The 21,513-nt window shown below is 42.7% G+C and overlaps 1 pseudogene; it reads left to right on the top strand.

Annotated features, from left to right (window-relative positions):
* The first annotated feature begins 7,551 nt into the window (after positions 1–7,551).
* Positions 7,552–19,785, top strand: LOC122915424 (annotated as a pseudogene).
* The last annotated feature ends 1,728 nt before the right edge of the window (positions 19,786–21,513 follow it).

Below are 21,513 nucleotides of genomic sequence, written 5' to 3'. Positions count from 1 at the left end.
TAATCTCTATATCCAGTGTAGGGTTGGCACTCACAACCCCAAGATCAAGAGTCACATGCTCTTCCAAATGAGCCAGCGAGGCACTCCTATACTTTATCCCTTTTATGAGATTATTCTGTCTGTAATTCAGACTCAGTTACGTGTGATGACCAAGCTTAATAAGAAAAATATTGACACGGGCGCCTGGGTGGCTCAGTGGGTTAAGCCGCTGCCTTCGGCTCAGGTCATGATCTCAGGGTCCTGGGATCGAGTCCCGCATCGGGCTCTCTGCTCAGCAGGGAGCCTGCTTCCTCCTCTCTCTCTCTCTGCCTGCCTCTCTGCCTACTTGTGATCTCTCTCTGTCAAATAAATAAATAAAATCTTTAAAAAAAAATATTGACACATTTCTGCATTTAAACACTTGTAATGAATGGTAATATTATTCAAGAATAACTTGAGACCACATGATTTTACCAAAATGTTATGATTTTATAAAATCATTTGGTCACTTGTATAATTGTTAGACCGTGAAAAATAAAATTTAAGCAAAAAGCAAAACAATAAAAATAATAATGTCTGTTACAAACGGGTATTCAGCATGCTTCAGTAACTTGCCCTCAACTTTCCCCCAAGAATAGAAGTTATTAAATGCCTCAGTTGCTGCACTGATATCCAGGGAAGTAAAGAGACTCACCCAGGGTCACACAAGCACAGCCTCTTGACTCCCTTTGTCTACCACTGTGGGACAGAAGTCGTCATGCAAGCAATACAGCCATCTCTGTCCTCAGGGTGGGTGTCCTCTGTCCTTGGGCCTGGGCTGATGACTGCTCAGGTTGGAAATCCCCAGGAAACACAGTCATCACATACCACCACGAAGCCAGGAGCAAAATGAGGATGAATCTTTTAAAAGGAAATGCTATTCCAGAGTTCACACTGAGGGTATTGCTGACTGAACCTCGTTTCCTTTCCAGACCTGAGCATATTTCATAACAAAGGGTTTTCTAAGAATGAAGATTCCAAAAAGTAGCTAGAAAACAAGCCTGACAGTCATGGGATGGTCATCAGGTGAATACCTCACTTACCACATCCTCAGAAACATCCACCAGTGTTTGGTTTCTGTTGTCCTGGCAACAGCGCCCTTAAGTCCGTGCCCATTAGGGCATGTCTGAGAGAAGACCCCACCAAGGGCTGGGTCAGGAGGTTAGACCAAGATATCTCCCAGCCTGAAGTAAAAGTAGGTTGAGATTTATCTGGGGAGAAGGTAAAGATTTAATCCCCCACAGACACACAAGGATTGTTCATATTTGTCTGTTTCACACCCTCGGTACTGCTGTGGGCAGGTGTGGGGAAGGAAATGGGGAGGGGTAAGGGGGGAGTGCCCGGGTGTCAAGGAAGCAGGCATAGCCCCCTGCACAGTTGGCACAGTTCTACCCACAGAGAAGACATTCAAGCCACACCTGGGGATCAGATGGAATGGAGTGACGGGATTTTAAGGGGGATTTTCATTTCCTCAATTGTTTTACAGCTGAGGAAACAGACACAGAGAGGTTAAGTCACTTTCCCAAGGTCACAAAGCAGCCTAATCACAGCTTAATCACCAGTCCTAGAGCTCCTGACTGTCATCTGCTCTAGCAATCTTCCCAGGAAGACCCTATTCACCCGCCAGTTTGCACAGGGCTCTCTGTCCCCCGGCTTTGTCCGGGCCAAGCTCCATAGGAGACACTGCCGCTTTGTGTCGCCCTCCTTGGCACAAGACGAAATCAGGTGGTCCCCATTCTTCCTGTTCCACTCTGCCAAATCTAACTGCACACACTTCCTGTGCACAAAGCCAGCTCGCCAATTATCTGCTCCAATTAAGGAGTGTGAGATGTGGTTAATTCAGTCGCTCTGGAGGGGTGACTGAGGCGAACGATGGGCTGGCCATGCTGGCTACAGGTCCCCTCAGCGGTCCTGGCCGTGCTGTTTCCCCTGGCACCCTTCCCCTACCCCCAGATGGCCGCTGTCGTTTCCTTACCTCCCCTCTCTCTCCTTTCTCAGTCCCTGGAGTTCCAGAACTGTGTCTTACTCTCCCTCCCCCTCTGTCAACACAGAGTTCTGTCCTAATTCTGTGTCCTCTGAAAAACTAATGTGTACAGAGTTGTCGGTGGTGGATCATGGATTATTAACACTCTGCTCTCCCGGAGATGATTAGCTCTCAAACGGCATTGCTCACGATGTGTCTTCTGCTCTTATGCCTAAAGCCAGGCTTGCCACAGATAAATGTAAAAAAGCAGAACGAAACAAAAAACACCTTTTTTGCTTGGCGGGCAGACCCCAAAAACTCACGCTACTGCCAGTTCTTTCTGCCTCTTCGCACTAAAGCAAAGAAGGCAGATAGAGGCTGAGTGTATATGAGTCCCATTGGTTAGGACGACAGGCACTGTCAAGACCAATGCCCTCCTCCCTGCTTAATGGGACACATTTTATGATCCTGACGTGGAATATACATAATATAACCTACCTGTACATACTTTCTCAAAAATAAAATCAGCATAATGCCTTGACAGGAAGGATTCAAAGAAGAAATAAAAGGGTGGTGATTTGTAATAAAGTAATATGCATTTCGACATGGAACTGCTCGGGCCCAGCTACAACAGAAGATAAAACAAAGGAGCCGGTGCTGCAATTATTCATAAAGTTAAATCAATATAGTGTGTTGCACTGCATACAACTAGTGTTGTCACTGGTGACATAATTTTTCAAATAGTGAGCAAATCTTTGTAGAGTTCCAAAAAATATATTTTTTTGGAGATTTTTGCCTACCCATTTGAGAGAGAAAGAGAACACGGACCAGGGAGAAGCAGACTCCCTGCTGAGCAGGGAGCCTGATGTGGGGCTTGGTCCCAGGAAAGTGAGAACATGACATGAGCTGAAGGCAGACGCTTAACCAACTGAGCAACCCAGGAGCCCCCCAAACTTTTGTTTTACATGGCAGTCATCTTCCTGGAAAATTAGGTGTGTCTGAAGCCATGCAAAAAATACATTCAATTTATTCGTAAAATATAATTATGCTGAAGGCACAGGTCATTATAAACATTTCACTGTTGTTTTAAATCTATGTGAATATCTGGGACAAGACATCTCAGACTCCTGTCAACTAAACACAAGCAGTGCCATATACTGTGGCAACAAAAAATATACCTCCCCTCGCCAAAATTTGCAAAATGCTCCTGTGGGTGCTACTCGGCCCTTCACCCCATAGGTCATCATTCCCTTAGCAATTACCTTCAGCCTCTAGTAACAGAGTCCTTAAGTGACAGTAGTTAAACAAATAGGGGTTTGTTTCTCTCTCAAGTAAACTAAAGCTGAAAGCAGGCAATGTTGGGCTGCTTTGTTCAAGTTTCCTATTCTTTCTGCTTTACATCCCTAGTATTGATTTTCAACCTCAAGTTCATGGCTGCAAAGTGGCTGCTGGAGCTCCAGCTATTTGTGTCTATGATCTGGGTATGAAGAAGAAAGAAGAGAGGAAGTCAGGAAGATGGATAAATCTCCTTTAGGAATGTTTCTGGAAGTCCCATCCAACAACTCCCTTTTTAATCATGCTCAAAGCAGGCCTGGAAATAAAATTTTTTAGTTAGATGCTTTGCTGTCTCTAATAATAATATTGGGTTCTATAGTAAAGAAGCCGGAGTGAACAGACATTGGGTAGACAGTCAACAGCACCTGGCATACTGTTTCTCTCACCCATCGACAAGATCCAGGGAACCTGCCAAAACCCCAAAGGCAGATTCAACACACAGATCCTACAAGAGGCTCTCAACGTTTTGAGTTCTTTGGCTCAAGGTCTCAAGCTTCTGATGGCTTCCATTCTTGTCTGCCATTTCACCCAAGGGAGCACAGTGAAGACTCATTACAATGAGCAGTTCTTTTTTTTTTTTTTTTTTTAATTTTTATTTATTTGACAGAGATCACAAGTAGGCAGATAGAGAGAGGAGGAAGCAGGCTCTCCTCGGAGCAGAGAGCCCGATGCGGGGCTCGATCCCAGGACCCTGGGACCATGACCTGAGATGAAGGCCAAGGCTTTAACCCATTGAGCTACCCAGGATCTCCACAATGATCAGTTCTGACTAGATGCTTGTGCTGAACAAATTTGGCGACAGCGGACCAATCTGAGAAGGGGCTCAAGATCCCAAATCTGCCAGAGCTTCCAGTGTAAGAGCTCAAGATGACAATGGTTTCGTTTCTCACATTTGATATTCATCATTCGAATGTATGTATGTGTGTTTGTTTTCCAGAGTTTGTGCCAACCCCCCTCGAATTTTCCTAGAAGAGTTTTGTTCCATCTTACAAACATGTATTATTACATCTACAGCCTTTCTCCTGCTGCATGCCAGGGATGCAAGTTGAAGCCAACAACAGCTCTTCCCTGGAGAGCTGACAGCCTGGACATGGGGAGCAGTGGGAGGATGGCAGCCACAGGCCACTACACTCCAAAGTGGTTAGTGCAGTGCCATACTTAGGTGCTCAATAAATAGTGACATTTTGACCTGTCATTTTCTTTGTGATGCTTGGAGATGAATCCATGCTCTTCCAAGCTGACTGGGCTCAGGAGTTACTCACCACACTTCTATTACCAAATGTTCTATTTTTCCTTCCATTTCACTCAGTCAACTATACCCTAGAATAAGTTCTTGAAATATGTTTTTATTTTCAACCTTGCAGAAAACCTTCTTGCGTTGAAGCCATGTCAAAACTCTTGGAACTGGGAAATATCTAGAGATATGCAAAGATAAAAAAGAATCATCATCTCTGTACTTGGAAATTCCTAGTTCTTCCTTAGCCTCAAAATCCCTCCAGAGGGCAATTTGGCAGGAATTTTCAGTTTTGATGAAACGTTTATACCCTTTGACCCTGCAATTCTTCTTCTAAGAAATTATACCAAGAAAATTATTAAGGACATACACAAAGGTACAAAACAAGGGTATTTTTAGAGGCTGATTTATAACCATGAAAGCACCTAGATGTGGCTGTTTGCAATCTTTTCTAACCAATAATAAAAGATCAGTGACTACAGTACATTCCACACAACAACACAGCATCCATTTGAAATTATTCATTTAACAATTATGTATCAATTACTTACTATATGCCAGGCTCTGTTGTAAATAGGAGGATACATTACTGCATAAACAGACAGTGTGGATCTCACATTCTGACTGTGCACTTTAATTGTATTTATTGACAAGAAAATACATTTAGGATATATCATTAAATGAAAAAAGGCTGGTTACAAAATCATTAATAATGATGATGATAATAGTCGATAACACACTAAGGCACTTAGTAGATAACACACTAAGGCACTTAGGAGCTTTACATACATTAGTCATTTTATTGATATAAGAACCTAATATGACCCAATGCTTGTTTAAAAATAATTTTTATATTCATTACCATTTTGTTGACCAACACAGGCACAAGAGCAATAATAAAGCAACTGTTTTCTTCTCCCACATTTCCGTGAAACCCGATCTGCGGATTTGTCCTTCTGAGGATCGTGGATGAAAGCTCAGGCAGTTCTCAGTATTTCCGGTCTCTTGCAGTCAGGTAGGCAGTCTTACTTTGAGAATTAAAACATCCAGTCCAATCTGAACTTCTCTCTACTCGAAGGGGAGTCTTCTCCTTCAGGCTGAACTGCTATGAGCTCAGAATCGTGGAAGGGTTTCTTCTCAGAGCTGCTCCTCTTCCTTTTGCCTTTGACTCCATGGTGGGGGGTGGGGGGTAGGGAGGTGGAGCCTGAGGTGAGATTGGGGAAGGGCAGCCTTCAATAGCAGGCAGAGTCCTAGACCATCATTGGCTCCTGTGGTTGGCCACACAGACCTTTGCAGCCTCTTTTATCTGACAGGTGCTTTTGCAGGCTGCTCCCAAGATTTTCTGTGGACAATGTTGTCCCTCTCATAGCTGGAAGCTTCCCATTCTTTTCTCAGCCCATGTGGTCTCCAGCATTCTTCCTTATGCTGACTTTCTCCTTTGGGCCCTTTGTCCTCCCACTCAGGAGTCCTGTAGTGTGGTTCCCCTTTCCAGCAACCCAGGCTGGCTCCCTCCTCAGAGTCCCATGGCCTCTGGTAAAGATTACACATCTTTGCCTTCCACTGAGGAGGGCAGTCCTTCTTTCTCCTTGTTGTTGGGCAGACCGAGGCACAGCTACAGTCTCTCACCTGTGGGCATCTCTTGGCAAAAGGCAGGCACCAGTCCCCAAACTCTAGGAGGCACACATTCTCACTGTTCTCTGACCCTCAAGGGTCCCTCACTTGCCTTGGGGTTAGGGACCACCCTCCTCTCCCACTGGGAGGTGGCATGGGATCCAGCCCATCAACAATGTTCTTGGCAGAATTTTCTCTCACTGCTCTTCAGACCTCACTGTGAGACTAGAGGGGGGATTGCTCCAAGCTGGCAGAGCCTGTTTCATAATCTCTCAGTTTCCCCTGTGTCCGTTGAATAGAAGTCATAACACCTTAATTAGGATATTTGGGACATGGGGTCCTTGGCTACTTATTGTAGTGTAATCGACTTTTAGGGCTTCAGACAGAAGTGTGCACAATGAGCCCCATTTTAACCTCCTATGACATTCCTGCACATGTCTGAAGGTTTCACAGCAAAACCGTATCCGTTATCTTCAGGTCATAGGGTTGTTTTCTTCTTTTGTGCTTATCAGTGCTTTGTCTGTACCAGCACTGAACACATTTTAAAAGAAAAACTCTTCTTAAAAGGAAAATATTCTTCCATGTGTGAAACAAAACAAAACAACCTAGACACAGATACCACACCCTTCACAAAAATAAACTCAAAATGGGTCACAGGTCTAAATATGAAACACAAAACTGTAAAACTCCTAGAAGAAAACACAGGAGAGGATGTGGGTGGTCTTGGGGACTGTGATGACTTTTGGATACAACCCCAAAGCCGTGATCAGCGAAAGAAATAATTGACAAGCTGGACTTCACTAAAATGAACACCGTCTGCTCTGCAAAAGGTGACTTCAAGAGAATGAGAAGACCAGCCACAGAGAGAGAGAAAACAATGGCAAAAGACACTCCTGATAAAGGACTATTATCTAAAATACACAGAAAATTTTTAAGACTCAGTAAGAAAACAACTGATTAAAAAAATGGGCCAAAGACCTTAAGAGATATCTCATCTAAGAAGGTAGCAAAGAAGCATATGAAAAGATGCTCAACATCCATAGGTCATGAGGAAATGCAAATTATTATTATTTTTTAAAGAGAATAGCAATTCATTTTTTAAAAAAATTTTATTTATTTATTTGAGAACGAGAGAGAGAGCACGAGCAGGGGAGAGGAGAAGCAAATTCCCTGCAGAGCAGGGAGCCCCACATGGGGCTCAATTCCAGGACCCAGGGATCATGACCTGGGCCTAAGGCAGCTGCTTAACTGACTGAGCCACCCAGGCACCCCAGGAAATGCATATTAAATCACTGTAATACCAGCAGTCTTGGGGGGATTCAGTGTGGATCTAGGGGCACCACCCTCTTCCGTGGTGGAGGCGGCTGCAGCCACTCTGACCCATGTGGCCATGCAGTGGCTGCTGGCTTGTGCCAGGGCACCATTCCTGTGAGCACCACTGTCTGATCTGGGGGCAGCCCTGCCCACCAGCACTGGCCTAATGCCGCTGCTCCCGCTGCCAATTTTTTTTTTTTAATGAGGGTTTTTTTTTTTAAGATTTTATTTATTTATTTGACAGAGAGAGATCACAAGTAGGCAGAGAGGCAGGCAGAGAAAGGAAGGGAAGCAGGACCCCTGCCGAGCAGGGAGCCCGATGCAGGACTCGATCCCAGGACCCTGAGATCATGACCTGAGCCGAAGGCAGCGGCTTAACCCACTGAGCCACCCAGGCGCCCCTGCTGCCAGTTTTTGAGGATGCTTCCATTCCTCAAAAGCCCACCCTTAGATTTGTTGAAAGGGCACCACAGTACCAAAAGGAAGACGAGAACCTCAATACTTGAGTGCCATTGGCGACCTTCTACTAAAGCTCCTGAGTTCACAGAAGGCAGTTTTGCCATCTTGGCACTGGGTGGTGGTTACCTCCACAGGTTACCTCCACCTCCAAAGGCTGTACCTGACAGTCCACCGCTCTCTGGACAACGAGAACATGTTTGCCTGATAGAGAGTACCAGTACCTTTTAAGTTCATCACCTGCAAGGGTGTGGGGCAGCCCATGGTAGGGAGGCCAAGGTGCCATTTGTCACTGCATGGCTCCCGTGAAGGAAGGCTGGCAGTTTTACAGTAGAGATAGGTGGGGATGGTGAACTCAGAGATAACAATGTTTCCTCATCAAGCTTGTTGGCCTGCCTGGCAAGGGCCATGAACCATGAGACTCTAGAGAAGCTGTAAAAAGATCAAGAGAAATAAAAACAGAACAACCAAACCCCTGGAACTTTGTTTGAGTGGAGAGCCACTGCCAATATGCTGGGGATACATAAATTCCCGAGCCTGTATGACTTGACCCAGAAGAGGCAGGACAGGGGCAAGCCCTGGATGTCTACATGTGGGTAGTGAGAACGTGAGAAATACAAGTAAAGAGGCTACTGAGAAAGAATCTACCTTTTTCTTCCCCTTGCCCTACCCTTAAAGTCTGTGGGTAGCTCTAAAAATCTAATCAAGGGGACACCTGGTGGTTTAATGGGTTAAAGCCTCTGCCTTCAGCTCGGGTCATGATCCCAGGGTCCTGGGATGGAAACCCCATTGGGTTCTGCACTCAAAAGGGAGTCTGCTTGAGGATTCTCTCCCTCTCTCTCTCTGCTTCTCCTCCAGCTCTCTCTCTCTCTCTCTCAAATAAATAAATTGTTAAAAAAAAAAATCAATGTTACTGGGGGTCAGTGTGGAATAAAGGGATTATTAAGCAGACCACAGAGGATTTGGGGACAGTGAAGATACTCTGCATGATACTATCTTGATGGATACATATCACTATAAATTTGTCCAACCCTAGAGAATGTACAACTCCAAGACTGATAACATAAACTACATATTTTGGGTGATTATGACATGTTAGTGTAAGCTCATCAGTTCTCACAAATGCCCCACTCTGGGGGAATGTGGATGATAGGGGAAGCCTGTGTAGGGACAGAGGGTATGTGGGAAGTCTCTGGCCCTTCCTTTCTATTTTGCTGTTAACCTAAAACTGCTCTAAAAAATATCCTTCCAGAAAAAAAAAGTTAATGTACACACATTTATTTTCTATATTCTTCTCTTTTTTTAAAAAAAGATTGTGTTTATTCGTTTGCCAGAGGGAGAGAGAGAGAACATACAAATAGGCAGAGTAGGAGGAAGAGGGAGAGGAAAAATCAAGACTTCTGGCTGAGCAGGGAGCCCGATGTGGGGCTTGATCCCAGGACACTGGGATCATGACCTGAGCCAAAAGCAGATGCTTAACCATCTGAGCCACCCAGGGACCCCTTTCTGTTTTCTTCTTGAGTGAGTTTCAGTAATTCTTGTCTCTCTAGGGAAGTTTCCATTTCATCTGGGTTAACTAATTTATTGGCATACTGTTGTTCAAGTATTTCCTTATAATTCTTTTCATTTCTGTAAAGTTGGTAACAATGTTCCTATTTTATTCCTGATTTCAATAATTTGTGTCTTTTATCTTTTCTTCCCAGTCTTGGCCAGTCAAGCTATAAGTCTGTCTATTTTCTTGATCTTTTCAAAAAAAAACAGTGTTTCATTTGTTACATTTTTCTATTGGATTTCTACTTTATTTCCACTCATATCTTTATGATTTTATCTTCTGCTTCTGTTGGGCTTAGTTCCTTTTTCCTTTCTTACTTTCTTAAAGTGAAAGTTTAGGTAATTGATTTGAGATCTTCCTTCTTAACTAATATAGGCATTTAGCTATAAATTTCCCCTTTGGGGGTGCCTGGGTGGCTCAGTTGTGAAGTGTCTGTCTTTGCCTCAGGTCATGATCCCAGGGTCCAGGGATCAAGCCCTGCATGGGACTCCCTGATCAGTGGGAAGCCTGCTTTCCCTCTCCCACTCCCCCTGCTTCTGTTCCCTCTCTCACTGTGTCTCTCTATGTCCACAAAATAAATAAAACCTTTAAAAAACAAAAAAACCCCATAGCTTTGGGCACCTGGGTGGCTCAGTGTAAAGATTAAACCTCTGCCTTCAGCTCAGGTCATGATCTCAGGGTCCTGGGATCAAGTCTCACATCGGGCTCTGCTCAGCAGGGAGCCTGCTTCGTGCCCTCTCTTTGCCTGCCTCTGCCTAGTTGTGATCTCTTTCTCTGTGTGTGTCAAATAAATAAATATAATCCTTAAAATTAATTAATTAATTAATTTCCCCTTTGGCAGTCCTATCCTGTCACAGTGTTTGGGTTGTCCAGGTTCCCCTTGGGATTGGTTTGAACATTGAGTGTTGCTTCACACCAAACCAAGTTAGACAATTTGTCAGTTATTTTCCACATAATACTTTCTTTGGCTATCCAAGGGTGAAAAGTTTCATTAGGTATTTTATAAGTAATCTCAACACTATACAGCTATACAAAGAACATCACATTCAGACCCATTGGGTACACCAATTCACAACAATTAAATGCAACCAGGGGGCACGCGGACCAGGAAATGGGCTACTACATCACACTGTGATAGTGCCGTGTCCACAGGCTAAGGAAGCACATGCCTGCCAGGGACATGTAGGTAGAGTTCTGGGGTCAGAGAGGAAATAAAATCTCCTGAGATCTGAATGTTACTTGAAAGTCAACCTCTGGAAGAGGCCAGAGCTGTGCAGCACCCTCCCATGTACCACAAAAAGCATCATCCAGAGAACAAAGCTCCTCAGCAACTGAACTTGTCTAAGAAATATACAGGCCATTTGAGGAGGAGCAGGATGGCAGAGGAGTAGATCTAAATATCATCCAGTCCCAGGAGTTCAGCTAGATAGTTATCAAAACATTCTGAACACTCACAAACTCAAAAGGAGACAGAAGAGAAGAAGAACAGCAATTCTAGGAACAGAAAATTCAACCAGTTTCTAGAAGGTAGGACATGCAAAGTAGTGAATCTGAAGCAATATACGGGAAGAGAGATCACAGGGGAGGTCTCCTTCCTACAACTGAGGGATGTCACTCCAGAGGCTGGGGGCGGGGAGTGGAGCCCTCATGGCAACAGTGTGCCCTCAGAACCCATGGGGTCCCAGAAAGACCAGGGTTGTTGAGTGTGACAGAGCTCCCAGGTATTGGAAGAGGGAAGCCACCTGCAGAGACAGAGCAGAGCAGTTGGCTCTCAGCTCAGGGTTACCTTAAACTGTGATATAAGGCACAGTCAGGACACTGCACTTTGAGCAGGGTCCCCACAAGTAGCAGATCTGGGGAGACTCACCTTACTCCTTGGGATGAAATGGTGCAGGAGTACGTGGTAGGAATCTGCTGGGCTTGGAGACTCCAAACGGGCCATGCAGCAGGGATAGAAATGCTCGGTCACAGGCTGGGTAGGCGCGAAGTGCGGCTGGAGGAAGACAGGAGGGATTAACTGCTTTTCTCTGAGGTCTCTCTGAACAGTAGGGCACTGAGCACTCCGTTCCTATGGAGCCGGAGATGGGGAGTCCACCATTTTCACTTCCATCCACAAAGCTGTACAGAAAGTGTTCAGGGAACAAAACTCCCGAGACCGAAACTGCACAGATTACTTAAACTTGCCCCAGGCAAAGGCAGTGCAATTCTGCCTTGGGCAAAGACAACTGAGAATCTCACAAACAGGCCCCTCCCCCAGAAGATCAGCAAGAACACCCAGCCAAGACCAAGTTTACTGATCAGTGAGAATGGCAGAACTCCAAAGCTAGGGGAAAGCAACACATAGAATTCATGGCTTTTTTCCCATAATCCTTCAGTCTTTCAAAGTTAAATTTTTTTAATTTTATTTTTTTCTCATTCCATTTTTTAAATTTTTCCTTTTCTATTTTGACATTTTAAAACTATTTCATCTTATCAATAACTTTTTTAAAAAATCTTTTAAAATTTCCATTTTTATAGTCATATTTAACCTTACTTTTTTGTATACATATAGGGTTTTTTTTCTTTAAAATTTTGGGATACAGGGATGCCTGAGTGTCTCAGTCCTTAAATGTCTGCCCTTGGCTCAGGTCATGATCCTGGGGTCCTGGGATTGAACCCCGCATCAGACTTCCTGCTCCACGGGAAGTCTGCTTCTCCTCCCACTCCCACTGCTTGTGCTCCCTCTCTCACTGTGTCTCTTTCTGTCAAATAAATAAATAAAATCTTTTAAAAAATAAATGAATAAATACAAAATAAAACTATTTAAAAAAATTTGGGGATACAATTTCTTCTAATAGATCAAAATATACCCTAAATCTAGCACATGGCTTTGTTCTAGTCTCCAGCCTGATCACATTCTTTCCTCTCTTTTTTATTTTTTCAACCAACGTCTTACCAATTCCTTTTAAAGAATCTTTTTAAGTTTCATCTTTACAGTCATACTTCATCCCTTCATCGTGTTTACCCTTATTTTTGTATATATGTAAGTTTCTCTTTCTTTAAAATTTTGGGAGGTAGTTTCTTCTAACAGACAAAAATACATCTAAAATCAAGTGTGTGGCTCTGTTCTAGTCACCAATCTACTAGAAATATATTTTTTTCTTTCCTTTTTTGTCCCCTATCTTCTCCCCCTGGTTTTGGGTCTCTTCTGGCTTGGGTAGTGTATATTTTTCTGGGATCATTGCTACCCTTTTAGTATTTTGTTCTCTCATTCATCTATTTTTATCTGGATAAAATGACAAGGTAGAAAAACTCATCACAAAAAAAAAAAAGAAGAAGAAGAAAAAAAGAAAAAAAGAACAAGAGGCAGTATCAACAGGTAGGGACCTAATCAATATGGACATTAGTAATATGCCAGAACTAGAGTTCAGAATGACAAATATCGGGGCGCCTAGGTGGCTCAGAGGGTTAAAGCCTCTGCTTTCAGCTCGGGTCATGATCCCAGGGTCCTGGGATCGAGCCCTGCATAGGGCTCTCTGCTCAGCGAAGACCCTGCTTCCCTTCCTTTCTCTCTGCCTGCCTCTCTGCCTACTTGTGATCTCTGTCAAATAAATAAATGAAATCTTAAAAAAAACAAAAAACAAATTCAGAATGATGATTATCAAGGTTCTAGCTGGGCTTGAAAAAAGCATGGAAGATATTAGAGAATCCCTTTCTGGAGAAATAAAATCCTTTTCTGGAGAACTAAAAGAACTAAAATCTAACCTCATTGAAATTTTCATTTTCCATTTATTTATTTATTTATTTTGGGATTTTATTTATTTACTTGTCAGAGAGAGAGAGAGAGACAGCACGAACAAGCACAGGCAGACAGAGCAGCAGGCAGAGGCAGAGGGAGAAACAGGCTTCCTGCCAAGCTAAGAGCCTGATGTGGGACTCAATCCCAGGACACTGGGATCATGACCTGAGCCGAAGGCAGCTGCTTAACCAACTGAGCCACCCAGGTGTCCCTCGTTGAAATTTTTAAAATAAGCTATTAATGAGGTTCAGTTAAAAAATGGAGCCTCTTACTATTAGGATAAATGAGGCAGAAGAGAGAATTAATGATATAGAAGACCAAATGATGGAGACTAAAGAAGCTGAGAAAAAGAGAGACAACTACTGGACCATGAGGGGAGAATTCAAGAGATAAGTGATACCATAAGATGAAACAATATTACAATAATTGGGATCCCAGAAGAAGAAGAAAGAGAGAGGGGTAGAAGATATATTGGAGCAATTTATAGCAGAGAATTTCCTTAATTTGGCAAAGGGAACAAGCATCAAAGTCCAGGAGACACAGAGAATCCCCCTCAAAAATCAGTAAAAATAGGTCCACACCCCATCATCTAATAGTAAAACTTACAAGCCTCAGTGACTCAGAGAAAATCCTGAAAGCAGCTTGGAACAAGAGGTTTATAACATACAAGAGGTCTGTAACATATACTTCTATCCACAGAGACCTGGCAGGCCATAGACGGGCATGATATATTCAAAGTGCCAAATGAGAAAAATATGCAGCCAAGAATACTATATCCAGCTAGGCTGTCATTGAAAATAGAAGGAGGGATAAAAACCTTCCAGGACAAACAAAAATTAAAAGAATTTCCAAACACCAAACCAGCCCTACAGGAAATGTCGAAAGGGGTCCTCTAAGCAAAGAGAGAGCCTCAAAGTAACAGACCTGAAAGGAACAGAGACAATATATGGTAACAGTCACCTTACAGGCAATAAAATGGCAGCAAATTCATATCTTTCAATAGTTACCCTGAATGTAAATGGGCTAAAAAGCCCCAATCAGAAGACACGCGGTATCAGAATGGATTAAACAAACAAACAAACAAACAAACACACAAAAACAAGACCCATTGATATGCTGTCTGCAAGAAACTCATTTTAGACCCAAAGATACCTTCAAATTTAACATGGAGGGGTGAAAAACAATTTCCCATGCTAATGGACATCAAAAGAAAGCTGGGATGGCAATCCTTATATCAGATAAATTAGATTTTAAGCCAAAGACCATTGTAAGAGATGAGGAAGGAGACTACATCATACTTAAAGGGTCTGTCCAACAAGAAGATCTAACAATGTTAAATATCTATGCCCATAACATGGGAGCAGCCAATATATAAACCAATTTATAGCTAAATGAAAGAAATACATCAACTATAATATAATAATATTAGGGGACTTTAGCACACACACACACACCCCAAAATGGACAGATCATGTAAGCAAAAAATCAATAAGGGAATAAAGGCTTTAAATGACTGGACCAGATGGACATCACAGATATATTTAGAACATTCCATCCCAAAGCAACAAAATACACATTCTTCTCTAGTGTACATAGAACATTTTCCAGAATAGATTACATCCTCAGTCACAAATTAGGTCTCAACTGGTACCAAAGATTGGGATGATTCCGTACATATTTTCAGACCACAGTGGTCTGAAGTTAGAACTCAGTCACAAGAGGAAAGTTGGAAAGAACTTAAAACATGGAGACTAAAGAGCATCCTGTTAAAGAATGGATGGGTCAGCCAGGAAATTAAAGAACTAAAAAAATTCATGGAAACAAATGCAAATGAAAGCACAACTGTTCAAAATCTTTGGGACACAGCAAAGACAGTCCTGAGAGAAAAGCATATAGCAATACAAGACTTTCAAAAGAAATTAAGACAGGTCTCAAGTACACAACCTAACCCTACACCTAAAGGAGCTGGAAAAAGAACAGCAAAAAAAGCCTAAACCCAGCAGGAGAAGAGAAATAATTAAGATGAGAGCAGAAATCAATGAAATAGAAACCAAAAGAATAGTAGAAAAAAACCAATGAAACTAGGAGCTGGTTCTTAGAAAGAATTAATAAAGACTTATTAAAAAGAAAAGAGAAAAGAACCAAATTAATAAAAAGCATGAATCAAAGAGGAGAGATCACAAACAACACCACCAAAGAAATACAAACAATGATAAGAGCATATTATGAGCAACCATACACTAGCAAATTTGACAATCCTGAAGAAATGGATGCATTCTAGAGACATATAAACTACCAAAACTGAACCAGGACAAAATAGAAAACCTGAACAGACCAATAACCAGTAAGGAGACTGAAGCAGTCAGCACTGGGTGTGGTGCAAAAACAATGAATACTGTTACAATAAAAATAAATTTTAAAAAATTTAAAAATAAATAAATAAATATACAGTCACACACACACACACACACAAAAAAAAAAATCTCCCAACAAACAAGAGCCCAGGGCCAGATGGCTGCCCAGGGAAAATCTACCAAACAGTTAAAGAATTAATACCTATTCTCCTGAAACCATTCCAAAAATTAGAAATGGAAAGGAAACTTCCAAACTCATTTCATGAGGCCAGCATTACCTGGACCCCAAAACCAGACAAAGACCCCATCAAAAAGGAGAATTATGATGAACATGGATACAAAAATTCTCCCCAAAATGCTAGCCAATAATATCCAACAGTCCATTAAAAGGATTATTCACCACGACCAAGTGGCATTTATCCCTGGGTTGCAAGGTTGGTTCAACATCTGCAAATCAATCAATGTGATAAAATACATTAATAAAAGAAAGAACAAGAACCATATGATACTCTCAATAGATGTTGAAAAAGCATTTGACAAAATACAGCATCCTTCCTTGATCAAAATTCTTCAAAGTGTAGGAATAGAGGATACATACCTCAATATCATCAAAGCCATCAAACCCCACAGCAAATATCATTCTCAGTGGGAAAAAACAGAGCTTTCCCCCTAAGGTCAGGAAATGGCGGGGATGTCCACTATCACCAATGCTTTTCAACATAGTACTAGAAGTCCTGGTCTCAGCAATCAGACAACAAAAAGAAATAAAAGGCCTCTGAATCAGCAAAGAAGAAGTCAAACTCTCTCTCTTTGCAGATGATATGATACTTTATGTGGAAAACCCAAAAGACTCCACTCCAAAACTGCTAGAACTCAGATAGGAATTCAGTAAAGTGTCAGGATATAAAATCAATGCACAGAAATCAGTTGCATATCTATACACCAGCAACAAGACAGAAGAAAGAGAAATTAAGGAGTTGATCCCATTTACAATTGCACCCAAAACCAGAAGATACCTAGGAATAAACCTAACCAAAGAGGCAAAGAATTTATACTCAGAAAACTATAAGGTACCCATGAAAGAAATTGAGGAAGACACAAAGAAATGGAAAAACGTCCCATGCTCATGGATTGGAAGAACAAATACTGTGAAAATGTCTATGCTACCTAAAGCAATGTACACATTTAATGCAATCCCTATCAAAATACCATCAGTTGTTTTCAGAGAAATGGAACAAATAATCCCAAAATTTACGTGGAGCCAGAAAAGACCCCAAATAGCCAGAAGAATGTTGAAAAAGAAAACCAAAGTTGGCAGCATCACAACTCTAGACCTTAAGCTCTATCACAAAGCTGTCATCATCAAGACAGTATGGTACTGGCACAAAAACAGACACATAGATCAATGGAACAGAATAGAATGCAGGAATGGACCCTCAACTCTCTGGTCAACTAATCTTCAACAAAGTAGGAAAGACTGTCCAATGGAAAAAAGACGGTCTCTTCAACAAATGGTGTTGGGAAAATTGGACAGCCACATGCAGAAGAATGAAACTGGACCATTTCCTTACACCATACACACAAATAGACCCAAAATGGATAACATATCTCAATGTGAGACAGGAATCCATCAAAATCCTTGAGAACACAAGCAGCAACCTATTTCACCTCAGCCACAGCAACTTTTTCCTAGAAATATCACCAAAAGCGAGGGAAGCAAGGGCAAAAATGAACAATTGGGACTTCATCAAGAGCTTTTGCACAGCAAAGGAAACAGTCAACAAAACCAAAAGACAACTGACAGAATGGGAGAAGGTATTCACAAATGACATCAGATAAAGGAATAGTATCCAAAATATATAAAGAGCTTAGCAAACTCAACACCCAAAGGACAAATAATCCAATCAAGAAATGGGCAGAAGATAGGAACAGACATTTCTGCAAAGGAGACATCCAAATGGCCAACAGACACATGAAAAAGTGCTCAACATCACTGGGCATCAAGGAAATACAAATCAAAACCGCATTAAGATACCACCTCACACCAGTCAGAATAGCTAAAATTAACCAGTCAGGAAATGACAGATGTTGGCGTGGATGCAGAGAAAGGGGAACTCTCCTATACTGTTGGTTGGAATGCAAGCTGATTCAGCCATTCTGGAAAGCAGTATGGAAGTTTCTCAAAAAATTGAAAATAGAGCTACCCTACGACCCAGCAATCACACTACTGGGTATTGACCCTAAAGATACAAATGTAGTGATCTGAAGGGGCACATGCACCTGAATGTTTATAGCAGCAATGTACACAATAGCCAACTATGGAAAGAACCATCCATCAACAGATGAATGGATAAAGAAGATGTTGTATATATATGCAATGGAATACTATGTAGCCATCAAAAGAAACGAAATCTTGGGGTGCCTGGGTGGCTCAGTGGGTTAAAGCCTCTGCCTTCAGCTCATGTCACGATCCCAGGGTCCTGGGATCGAGCCCCGCATGGGGCTTTCTGCTCAATAGGGAGCCTGTTTCCCTTCCTCTCTCTGCCTACTAGTGATCTGTCTGTCAAATAAATAAAATCTTAAAAAAAAAAAAAAAGAAAGAAATGAAATCTTGCCATTTGCAACAACATGGATGGAACTAGAGGGTATTATGCTGAGCGAAATAAGTCAATCAGAGAAAGACAATTATCATATAATCTCTCTAAGGAATTTGAGAGGCAGTGCAGGGGGTCATGGGGAGTAGAGAGGGGAAAAAAATGATACAAGATGGGATCAGGAGGGAGATAAACCATAAGAGACTCTTAATCTCATTAAACAAATTGAGGGTTGCTGGGAGGGGGTAGGGATAGGGTGGTTGGGGTATGGACATTGGGGAGGGTATGTGCTATGGTGAGTGCTGTGAAATGTGTAAGCCTGATGATTCACAGACCTGTACCCCTGGGGAAAATAATACATTATATGTTTAAAAAGAAAGAAAGAAAGAAAGAAACATACAGGCCATTTGAGAACTCACATCATTTGATGCACTGAAATTCCTGACCTTGCAGGACTTCTACCTTCATCCTATAACCTCTGGAACTCCTGCCTACAGGTTCATTCCCACCATCTCCACTCTACGCTCCACATCCAAGCATCGAAGGCCAAGGCATGACAACCAGGAGCCCTGGTCTGAGGCCGACTGATTCAGTGTGGAGCAGGCCTGGAAGCTTTCTCTTTTTTCATTTTGTACTCCATGTTTTCTTGTGACCTAGTCCTTGTCTGATGAAGGCACAGCTCTTCAGCCACAGCTCTGCCATAATCCCTTGTAAATCAAGCTTCTGATTCACCTTGGTGTTTTCCTCCTGATATTTTTAGTGCCCGGATCTTGGCAGATTGCTTGCCTGTTGATCCCCTACCAACCAACCACTGCTCCTGACTCAGCGAGGGTAGACTCTCAGTCCTCATCTGGACCTGCACCTCTTTGTGAGGATGAGTAAAGGGGGAGCACGGCCTTCAACAAAGTTAGTCCTCAGGGGACAATTTGGATGATCCTTGTAGCTTATTAATTCTGCCTGTAAGTTAACTGATTACCAATCTCATTTGGGTGAATTGGCAGACACACTGCCATACATCTGTTCATCTCTCCACTAACTACCTGTGTGTGTCTGTCTTAGAATCCCAGTCTTCACCTTGCCTAATCTGACCCACCTTCCCAAACCCCTAACCCTGATCCTGACAGGTCCGGGGGCTTCCCACAAGAGCCCATTTCACCACAGGTTAAAGTACATAACACAAGTACAGGTTGTGCAGCTTTATGTTCCAGGATTCTGACCATGGGGATCTGGTTGCAGGCTCAGCCAAAGCGGGGTACATTTTAAAAATAAGCAGACTTTGTCATTGGATCTTTTTGGTCATCCTCTTAGCATCTCTATCTCACCTCTAAGTGCCTCGGCCCAAAGAGCTGGAGCCCAGAGCACCCCCATGCCCGGCTCCCCGGGCCTGCCCAATTCAAGTTGCCCACCCTTGTTACCACCTCTCACACCTCCACCCCAGCCCCCAATTCCTCCAGTGCACGGGATCCCTGCCCCGTTGCAGGAGGGCACTGGTCTGCCTTTGGAGCCTCTCCACCTTCTCAAGGGTCTGCTGTGTGCTATTGTGGGGCGAGTCAAGACAGACACAGCATTAACGTGACGGTATCTGCCTGCCAGGAGCTCCCAGCAAACAGTGGGTGTGTTCCACTCAGCAGGGCTGCTTCGACTTCCCGTGTGCTGCATCTGGCCAGTTCTGTAGGAGATAAAGTAGCCTCAACCTGGTGGCCAGCCTTCTCTGAAGACAGCTGGTTCCACTGGCCATCTTTGCACAGCTTTTTGCCTCCTAAAGGCACAGATCTTCTAAGAGTTCAAAGTTCTTTCCCTGCTGTTGAGTGACAGATGGCCCAGGCCAGAAGGTCTTGTATATGATTAAGTTGTTCATTGGTTAGTTGCTTGTAAGGATGAGCCTGCTTATGGAGCAAACCAAAAATGCCATTCAACTAGCCTGGAGAACAGAACACCATTCTAGAGATGTCTTACTTAATAAGAAAAAACCTAAAAACGAAAAGAAAACCAAAGCTGGACTAGTCTTGAAACAATCTTTCTTCTTTTAAAAAATATTTTATTTATTTATTTGTCAGAGAGAGCACAAGCAGGGGGAGCAGCAGGCAGAGCAGAGAGAAGCAGTCTTCCTGCTGAGCAAGGAGCCCAATTCAGGACTCGATCCCAGGACTCTGGGATCATGACCTGAGCTGAAGGCAGCCACCCAACCGACTGAACCACCCAGGCGTCCCTCCTTTTTTTTTTTTTTTTTAAGATTTTATTTATTTGAGAGAGAGAGAGAGAACAAGCACTGGGGAGGGCCAGAGGGAGAGGGAGACAGAAGCAGACTCCCCGGTGAGCAGAGAGCTCAACCGTTGGACCCAGATCACAACTTGAGTGGAAGGGAGACGCTTAACCACTGAGCCACCCAGGTGCCCAGAAACAGTATGTCCTTTTCCTTACCAAGTGGCAAGTATTCTCATGCAAGTACTTGAGAGGTACATGCATTTGTGGATTGTAACAGGGACAAGGTTTGGACCCAGCGCTTCTCAACAACCGTAAAAAGGCTTCTGTGAGGTGCCTGGGGACATTTGAACACTGTCTAGATAATTGTCCTTATCTTTTAGATACACATAATGACATTATTTATGGATAGAATAGGATGTATGCAATTCATTCAAAAATAATCCAGTGTGGAAGGGGGTGGTATATCTGAGAATGATGGGGGTATATCGGAGACAAGATTAGCATATGATGAGGGGCACCAGTTAAATGTCTGACTTGGCTCACGTCATGATCTCAGGGTTCAGGGACTGAGCCCCACATGAAGCTCCTCGCTCAGTGGCGAGTCTGCTTCTCCCTGTTCCTCCCCTTGCTTGTGCTCTCTCTAATAAATAAAATCTTTAAAAAAAAAAAAAAAGATTTGCCATATGTTGATAATTATTGAAGCTGGGTTATAAATATATGAAAATTCATTATCCTCTTTTTTTGTGCCTTACTTTCGTGTTTGCTTGAAAATTTTTATTATGAAAAAAGTGAAGTAGAAGACCAGTGCTTCTTAAACTCCCACGTGTGTACCTCAGAACGCAAAGTGAAGAATTTGGAGGATATGGTGCAAAGGACCTCCAATACAATAAAGATATTTGAGTTTACTGTTTTACTTCAAACATTCAGATGGATTTTATAGTTGGCTAAATTGACATTTATTTTAAATGAGAAAGTTGTAAATTACTTGGATGGGAGAGAAAACAAGTGTTGCAGCAAGCTAACAAAAGAGTTCCTCTCAGCCAGAGAGATCTGTCTTATCCTGGCATGCCCCTTCTTGACACAGTATGGTTAAAAAGAC

The sequence above is a fragment of the Neovison vison genome, chromosome 8 (genome assembly GCF_020171115.1).
Source record: "Neovison vison isolate M4711 chromosome 8, ASM_NN_V1, whole genome shotgun sequence".
NCBI lineage: Eukaryota > Metazoa > Chordata > Mammalia > Carnivora > Mustelidae > Neogale > Neogale vison.
Note: the sequence above shows the minus strand (reverse complement) of the source record. Positions and strands in the feature narration are given on the sequence as shown.